The 10,000-nt window shown below is 35.0% G+C and overlaps 1 protein-coding gene and 1 long non-coding RNA gene across 2 annotated transcripts in view; one reads left to right on the forward strand and one right to left on the reverse strand.

The window, feature by feature from the left end:
* EBF3 (EBF transcription factor 3) overlaps positions 1 to 10,000 on the reverse strand; it is a 193,383-nt gene that overhangs the window by 170,316 nt on the left and 13,067 nt on the right.
* LOC309392816 overlaps positions 4,508 to 10,000 on the forward strand; it is an 8,851-nt gene continuing 3,358 nt past the window's right edge. Inside the window, exon 1 of the long non-coding RNA XR_014175497.1 lies at positions 4,508 to 4,929. This is a non-coding gene — a long non-coding RNA (uncharacterized lncRNA). The remainder of the gene's footprint in view (positions 4,930 to 10,000) is intronic.

Raw genomic sequence — 10,000 nt, forward strand, 5'->3', positions numbered from 1 at the left:
TGTGAATTCATTCTTAACCATAAAATCTTTTGCATTACCCTGCCTTATATTAAATACCACAGATAACTCTCTGCAGATTTTATATTGTGTTTGATTGCCAGGAACGGTAAAAGTTGGACTAACATTTGGTTTGGCAATTAGGAAGATTTGTAGTTCAATTTATTAATTCCAAAGACAAAACTACACAGAATCAATTTCATATTCAATGATAGTTTATTCTATTTTCTTAAAAATAATTATTTAATAATTTTATTTTACATGGGAAAACAATTCACTAATAATATTGTAATTTATAAATAAATTAGACAAGTTAAAGATAGATATCCCAACTTCTATATCTTTTCCCAATTGTGGCTCAGATTCCAATAAATTGGGTTCATACAATGACTTCTAAGCTTTTAGCTGAAGATTTTTTAAAGATTTATTTTCTGGATTAGTCCTCAATACAAAAATATATCTTTTATTATATATAAAACAATTTGTAAAGGCGAAACAGCTTTAAGACAGCAACAAAAATTTGTTTGTTTGTTTACTTGGAAGTTTTAAATTATACCTTCAGGTTGGCAAGTCCTCCTTTTTTTTTCAAAATAACTCTGAGATAGACAGGTGTATCTTGTCCAAAGTCATACAGTGAACCGATGTGCCTATAGATATTCTTGAACCTCAATCTTCTTGCTGCCAATGCTAACTTCTTTATCACTGTACAAGCTAGCTCTCAAAATGTTTTTAAGTCACTGGCTGAACCTACGTTTTAATACAAAAATGAGGGATTCAATCAATCAATCAATCAAACTAGAGCTGGAAGGAACCTTGGAAGTCTTCTAGTCCAGCCCGCTGCTCAATCTGGAAACCCTATACCATTTTAAAAACCTCCAGTGGTGAAGCACCCACAACTTCTGAAGGCAAGCTGTTAATTGTCCTCAATGTTAGGAGGTTCCTCCTTAATTCCAGATTGCTTTTCTCCTTGATTAGTTTCCATCCCTTGTTTCTTGCCTTGACCTCGGGGGCTTTGGAAAATAAATTGATTCCTTCCTCTTTGTGGCAGCCACACAAACACTGAAATACTGCTTTCATGTCCCATCCCCCCAATCCTTCTTTTCTCTAAAATCCTGCAACCATTCTTCATATGTTTCAGTCTCCAGGACTTTAATCATCTTAGTTGTCCTTCTTTCCACTTTTTCCACAGTCTTAACATCCTTTTTATAATGTGATGACAAAAACTGGATGCAGTATTGCAGGTGTGGTCTTACTAAGGCTTTATAAAGCGGTACTAATACTTTACGTGATTTTGATTCTACGCCTCTCTTTATACAACAATTATATTAGCTTTTTAAGCTGCTGCTGCACACTGCTTATGTTTAAGTGATCATCCACTAGGACTCCAAGGTCCCTCTCACAGTTACCAGGTTTCGCCTAATCTGTACTTGTACCTTTGGTTTTTTCTGCCCAGGTGTAAAACCTTGCTTTTCTCCACATTAAGTTTCATTTTGTTGGATAGGGGCCATTGTTCAAATCTGTCAAGATCTTTTTAGATCCTGAGCTTGTCTTCTGGGCTGTTACAACATTACAAATGTTGTAATTCAGAAACATCTAGATACTGTAAATTTCCCACCTCTGGACTGTAAAAACATATGCTTTCGAAGCCAATTTAACTTAAACCAAAGGTTAATAACTAATCATCTTAACTAACTTGTCTAGAAATTCAAAGGCAACGGAAGCTCTTTTCTCTAAAGCTTGACAGATGTGGAAAAAAAATCCACAATAATCTTAGGTTATCTCTGCATCTTTCTTTCTGACATGTAATATAGCTATATGAGGAAGGAATGGCCAGAAGATTCTTTATAGCTAAATAAAAGTGATGTAAAGCAGAAAAGGGGCAGCATTAATAATATTCCAGGAAGTATAAAGGCTATTGACCTAACATAGGAGACTGATTGTATTTTTTTCGGAGTGATACCAGTTGACTAATGTCACTGGTAACAACGCATTTGTCATACATTCATTAATACTCAGAAAAAAATAGTATTTGTTTCAAAAGCCTGTGAAACTCATTTGATCAGGGATGGTGATGGGACAAATGAAAAATATTTGTGCATGGAACACATGAAACAATAGCTCCATCCTATTACTTTTAGCTCTCTGGAAAAATTATGTCTGCCTCTAGCCTCAATGACTCTCTGCAATTTGGATTTTCAACTCTGAAGCTGGAGTACTGTGCGTATCCTGCAGGTGACTACACACTGCAGGAAGCTGATGCGTATTTCTTTTAAAAAAAATAATACCAGTAGGGCATACTCTTAGAACCAAATTATACAATCAGAAGAACCATGCGGTATAGCTCTTGCTCAATTGTACCACTTCAAATAGTAGGTGGAATAATTTATATTTTTAAATAAAAACAAAAAACAAAATAATGTGAATATGATTAACAATTAACATTTGTTTCAAAAACTCACAATGCCGATTCAACTAGAGATGACAGTAGGTCAAAAGAATAAAATATGTGGATAGAACACATGAAAAAATGCTTCTATCACAGCACCTTTAACCCTCTTTAACTATTATTGTCTGTTCCATCCACGCATAACTTGCGTTGCATAGAAAGCCACTTGTGCAAATGAGGCAGTTTCAAAAGCTGCTAGTAGGATTTTTTTGAGGGCTTATTCCTAAATACGGTTAAAGTTGTTTTTCTGACCTCTACATAATGTTGAACTGTAATTCCCCGCAGCTCTACCAACACTGCAAACAGTAAAGGATGCTGAGATTCCAAGTGTTCTCCAGTGGTGATCTACAAATTAGGCAAGCTACCCCATTGAAGTTAAGAAGCAATGAGTCACTTTTTTCACAGTGTTATCATTATTAATTCAATGACGATTGAATTAAGTTGATTGAAATGACTGAATGATTGAAAAATTAGCATTACTAACTTTTTATAGTTTGACATAAAGGTGCATATATAAGCAACAGAAAGGAGAATCACCACATAATTCACTGTAGGATAGGCTCGGGAGGGTAGGGGGAATAGTAAAAGAAAAATCACCCATTATAATAAGTGTGGCAATGTTTAGATCAGAAAATTATATTATGCTATGTTGTAACAAAATGACATAATTATAAAATGATATTACCTATACGGTGACAACTTGCCCTAATACGGCGCCATGTGAGTGCCTGGTTGTGTAGCACACCTGTGATAGGGATTTGGACACTTATGAGATATTATAATTCAATCTTTTTAACTTTTGTATGTAAATACACACACAGAGAGAAAGTAGTACATGCTGTACTAGAGTGACATCATAAAATTTATAACTTTGGTGTTAATACTTTAACATGGTAACAATCTAAAATATTTTCATTATCTAACTGAGTGGGGAAATTGTCATTTTCTAATGCCCAGTTCTTATGATGAAAGAGTTTGATAGGAATCTACACATGTTCTATCTCGGGTCTATGATTTCCCCTCAACTTTTTTTTTTAAACCACATCCCAAAGGAGTACTGTTTATCAAGTTCTAAGAACCACAGTCTTAAATACTTCCAGGTTCAGACATTCTACAATACATACTTAACTCAGGAACTAAAGCTGGTTTTCCTGCCTTTGTTAATGTTTCCATTAATTTGCCATTTTGTACCTCAACATAAGTCTTATAACAACTATTGATAAAAGCTCATCCCGGTTTTTAAGAAGGGCTGTTGGTGTAAGCTGCAACATTTTCCTTTGATAACATACTTAACCTTTGGCTTTTATCCTCAGTTATGGTTCAATTCTATGAGAATGAAAGTAATTATGATACATACTCTTAAAACCACATGCATCTAGCTTATATATGCAAAATCCACTACAACTTTTGTTTTCTCACAAGTATATGTGCAAGAATATAACTTCACAGGAAAGTAGTTCTGATGCCAGGATGATTTTAATGTGCCCTCTCTTGGACCACAAACTCATGAGTGGAGAAAAAACTGTCTTTAACTTTATATATTAATATATAAATGTTTTATGTTGTTTTGCTAACAATTATAAAATGCACAAAATATATGCAATTAATGGAATATTGTACTGTATGAAAATAATGTGTCTTCTTAGAGCCTAATGAATCTGAAAACACCATTGCAATTTTCTAATTAAATTACAATGCTGTATGAATTGGAAGAGAAACATTCCTATCAATTTGCATATAATAACTAAAAGTTTTATTAATAGTTATTTAAGATAAGAAGCATTTGATCTATCAGTAAAATTTTAGAAATTCAATTCTTTATTATGTGATATATTTAAACATGAAACTAACCATTACTTTTTTTTTTTTGGAAGCCAATTATTATTCTTGTACTTAATATTTATTTAATAACAACCCCCCACCCCAAAGTGAGAATATACCCACTGAGGCATGCATATATTTTCTGTATATGTAATTAAATCAATCTACTCTATTCTGCATAAAATATCTTTACATGATTTGAATGCTGAAAGTGAAGGTGTTTGCTTTTTTTTTTTGCTGGAGTGCAGTTAACCTTGGCATTTTGCAAGAATTCTACTATCCTTTGATTTTAGATAATAAAATAACAATATAGCCTGATTCATATTTTTTCTCAAGTTTCATTCTCTGAACTCATCTTCATCCTATTTTCCATAGTGCTGCAAGTTTTTTTTTTAATTGTTAAATCTTGCTGTTAGGTTTCTTTAACTCCATGGTTTTGTTTTTACCAAAATAGTTTCTTTCAAAGCCTCAGCAGAGGGGGGGGAAGGGAGAGAGAGGGAGGGATGGAGGAGAGAGAGAGAGAAGGGGGAGAGAGTATGTCTCAGCAAAAGAACTGTTCTTTCTCACCAGATGTGTAACCGTGTTTCGTCTTTCACTATAGACAAGCTGGAGCCTACTTCTTCCGCTACCCAGGCCTGTGCTACATGTCTTACAACAACACAAATGTAAGTCTCTTCCTTTCCACACATGTTAAACTCATTTCCAACTATTGGGAAAACACAACACTCGCCTTATTGCTGTTGTCAGATGATGCAGTTTATTTTATATACTCCTGGCACCAGAAGCAGACAATGATTGGTTCAGGCCGCTTTGCTGGCTGTGAATTGTTTACAGACAAATATCTTGCTTTTGTTTAAAAAAAAACCACCCCAGGTGTGTCAGAAACAGGGGGGGGGAGGCATGTACCAGGAATGAATGAAATAAACTTGTTCTTCTAAGAACTGCAACTTGCATGCATAAACGCACAAACATCCTAGGGGCAGAAATATTTATACTCTTGTTTGTTTGTGCATTTATGCAGGCACAGATACACACAAACACAAATATGAAGAAGATTTTAACTTTTTCCAACTTATTTTAAGGTGCTAACTATATAAAACATGTTATATTTTAAGTTATGCACCATTCATAACCAGAGACTTATTCTTGACTTCTAACCTAATGTTTATCATCTATTATGTCATAAACACACCACAGTCAACAGAGTTGAACAACAACTTAACTGAGTAACTGATGTTTAATGAATTAATATTAAAAATTGTGTGTGTTTGTATGTGTGTGTGTGTGGGGGGGGGGTTGTGTTCTTTCACTAGCATTTATTTTTGTAAGATTTGCTATTAAGATAAACAAACAAGAAGACCTTGTTTTCTGGCAGCCTGACCGAGATGAATGGTTTTCATTTTCTTAGTGTGTAAGCTCTGGAAGCTTTGCCAAGTACAGGTTAATCTCCCTGAGTTTTCACTTCCTGTAGTCCTGTTTGTCAATCACTTCCTGGCATGTGCAGTGACAATTTCCATCTTTAGAGCTTGAATTTCCATCTCCTCCAAACATGTCTCCCAAGGCCAAGCTTAACCCTTTGGGTTACCATGTCTAATAAATTATTCGCCATCTTTCCTGAATGTAACTAAATACTCCTTGCATATTTGCTTATTGCAAACAAAAACTACTGTGGTTTCTCACCCTCCCTCCACCAAAATCCTGTTCTGCATTTTGCATATTGTAAAGCATAATTAGGCTAACATTCTTACTAAAATGCCTTATAATTTTGGTTTGAGCAACCTATTTTCCCCAACAATTATATCCTAATTGGTTTATGAGATTTTAAAAAAACTTTCCATTGATAGTTAATATTTTCTTCCTGCATTCATGCGTACCAGAACTCTCTGCTTAAATTTTTTTTCCATAACCTAATCCAATTCATCAAAGGCATCCTAACAAAATTACAGGCTCTGGCAGTATCTTTGCCTTTCACCTGATAAGGCTCTAACAGAAGCAGCATATGGTTTCTATCAGGATACTTCTTATAGAATAGTTTTTGACAGCTTTGCTTAAATCCCTTCCCCCATTTTTTTCTTTTTCACATACTCAGTACTTATTCTGTAATACTCCTTGTTCTGAAAGCATATATATATGTATTCGGCTTCACTTAAAAAAAAGAAGATAAAATGGAACCATTGCTTTAAAAAGTGCTTGATTAATATTATTAAAGAATCATTTAAAAACGATTTCTAATGATACGCTTCTTCCTTAGATGATATTAATATTTAATTACCCCACATGTCCTATATATGTCAGTTTAGACGTAAATCCTATTCATTTCAATAAGACTTGTTCTAGCTAAGTAGATATAGGATTGCAGTGTACATTAACTGTGTTTTTTCAGATGTGTTTATTAAAACCCATTTTATTTTGATATTCTATAATTCTTCTGCATCTCTATATGAATATTTGGACAGTCTGCATTGAAACTCATCCTCCTTTTCTAATGTAGCTATTCTTTTTCTCTTCGCATTCTACATTTCTCTCTCTCTCTCTCTCTCCTTCCCTCCCTCCCCTCTCTCTGTCTCAACATGTCTTCCCTGCCCCTTTGTGATTTTCCAAGTAGAGGTTTCTCAATTGTTCAGCCACTTCCACTTTTAATATCTCCATCCCATAGGATTCTCCTCTTCCTGCAAATACATTTGACATTTCTTTTACTGCCTTTGCATCCCATTGATCTTTAAAGCCCGACTATGTATCAAGTACCACCTTTTTCCCTCCTGGTGCCATAGGTCTTTATGAACTTCCATTTTTGAGCTCTACCTAGTATCTTGTCCCACATGTCTCATTATTACACTTTCTTTTCTGTTCTCTATAATGCTGGCTGTTCTGTTTGTAGTTCTACAATCTCTCTCCACCCCTCCCCTTGTCATCTGTGTTTTTACATTTTTTTATATACCACAGACCTTTCCATGCCTCAAGCGCTCCCCCCCCCCCCAGTCTGCCTCTATTTTTACTTTCTTTTTCTCTTCCATGCCTTATCTCCAGACCTCCGTGTTGACTTTGGCAATAAAACACAGAATATTTTCATTCTCCCAGCAACCTATAGTATGGGGGGGATTCCAGGTGCAGGTGAGCTGAACAGTGTACAGAAGATATACTTCCACCCATATGTTGTACATGCCTGATTTGGGCAAAGAAATAACATTTTCAGCTTAGCCATTTGGATTGTGTTTCAGGTAGTGAATACATTGCCAAGCTGATCTTATTTCAATATATGTTCTCTTCACAAGCCATATATTGCAAAAATATTTCATATAACAGAGAGGCATTAAAATCAATGAAAACTTCCCTACAAATTTCAGAGACAGCAATGATTCATCTTCATAGCAAATATACTAAGTGAGTTGATTTGCATATAAACTATGTAAAAGAACTTCATTCGCACTGTACACTTAAAAGTACAATTGACAATCTCTATCCAGAAATGTCCTTAGCAGGAGATATCTATGCATTCAAATTCAACTAGGCCCTTAGAATTGATGCCAGATTTGCATAAGAAAATAAAGTGTGGTTCATCTGGAAATATTTCTTCTTTAAGAATTTCTTTGGAGCTAAAAATCATAGGCAGGTGGGGGGGGGGGAATGACTCCTAAATCTCTTCTGTAGTAATTACATACGCTCCTTAAAAAAGCCTAAGAATGAACATTTTACAATAAATTGTACTGTTTTCATTGCATTATGCAAATTAAATGACAACTTGTCATTTAAGAAGTTAATAAACAGTCACCGTTTTGCAGGTTATCCAAATGCTATTGAATAGACAACCTTGGATCCCTAAATGATGCGTAATTAAAATTATTTTTAAAATCCTCTTTGACAGGCCTGGGCTTAGCCAAAAAGTAAATGACATTAAAGAAGACAATGAATTTAATTTTATTTAATGTCCCTTTTTGCAGATCCTCATTTACATAGCATTTTTTAACAAAAGCCTTGACCTTATAAATGCTGGCATTTGTACAGCTTCTGCAGAGTTGGATTTAATCATGCTTTCACAAAGCCATGAGGGAAAAGCTTTAAGTTCTCTGGTTGGATATGGAGTAGGAATAAAAACATTGGGACTGGTCAAATGTTTATCCTCCTTGCTTCTGAAAACAACCTGACAAGAAGATGTAAGGGTCTAGGGAATAACCCATTGCTGTTTGTAAGGCTTGGTAATAATCATACATAATCGTTTGGAAATATAGCTAATAAAAAATATAATGAGTGTTCAGCAAAATCGGCATTAGGCCCAAATTACATGATATTAATACTTGAACAGGTGCAGAAAGGCTCTTTAAATGAGGTAAATGAATAAAATGTCCCAGAGCACAACTGTGTGCACTGACAAAAAGTCAATCACATGAATAATTCAGTGACTAGGACTGCCAGCAAAGGTCAGCTTTCTTTGACCTTTGTGACAGGAAGTGAAAGGAAACACTGTTGACTAAAATAAAAAAATAAAAAATAAATAAAAGCACCCCTTCCAATCAGTCTTTAGCTACCATTCTGCAATTACTTTAAAGGCACAAACTTTAGCGACAAGTGAAATAAAGCTATTTCTTCCTAGCCGAGTTTGGTCATTCTGCCACCGTTTAAAAAAGAAAAATGTAGAGGTCATAAAATTTTGCCTCTCACTGAAACACAATGGGAAAACAAGAAGTTAGACAAAGACAATGAAAGGTTAAACTACAGAGGTCCTCCCCCCCCCCCCTTGGAAACAATGTCAATTATGTATAAAATCTGAGGTCATCTGAAAAATATTTTAAGAGCCCACAGAGCTGAAAGTTTAAAACAGCTGTTAAATATGACAAAACTTCTGTACCCCCACCAAAAAAAAAGCCTAAATCTATTCCAAACTCTGTATGGAAGAAAATGGGATAAACAGATGTCTGGCTTTTATACAGAAAAGTAGAACACACTTGGAATTATAAGTCTTCTTAACTCTATAGAATAATGCCAGATTTATAGAGGAGGGAGAGTATTTACTACCCACAGAAATGCCAACTAGCAGTACAACTGTGATAATACCATCTGGAAAAATGATGCCAGGCATGCTCTCGGCAACACTTTGCAAGTTCATTCCGTGCGCACAGGCAGATCTGCCATTGTTTTACTAACAAGTTGCTTCTTAATGGGATTGTAGTTTGGAAACCCTGTCCTTCTCTATTCCTTCCTAATCAGCTGCTGCTGCAGTGTTCAACAGTTGAATACTGTGATCTCACATAGATTCTAGCCAAACAAGAAAAGGAAAAGTCAAAAAAAGGTCTTTTACCAGGAATTTCCATAACTTCATGTAAAATATTATGGTGGCAGAATTATTTTAGCACACAGTGTGGTTTTGGTTTAGCAGTTACAGTGGTATCCTGTAATCATTTATAGGCAGTGGAATGTATGAGTGAAATAGGATAGATTTATCTCTTCATAGTTATGATATGTAGACAATGGGTGTTCCTAATGAGGAACATCTGCTTTTGTGCTCGCCCAGAAAACATTATTCCACTATGAAAATGATACTCCTATCCTTTTCAGCAGGCCTACATAAAAAATAAGTCATTTTCTTTTATTTCTTTTATTTGTCTTTCTTTGGGGCAGTTTTATTTCCCATGGAGACTTTTCAGAGGCATCCCTTTGACTTGAATTACTTTATGGTATTATTTTTGTGGACTGTATCTGTTACATGGCTTGCATAATTGTAAAGACAAAGCACTGTCCAAA

Source organism: Natrix helvetica (genome assembly GCF_964273705.1).
Source record: "Natrix helvetica genome assembly, chromosome: 5".
NCBI classification, from domain to species: domain Eukaryota; kingdom Metazoa; phylum Chordata; class Lepidosauria; order Squamata; family Natricidae; genus Natrix; species Natrix helvetica.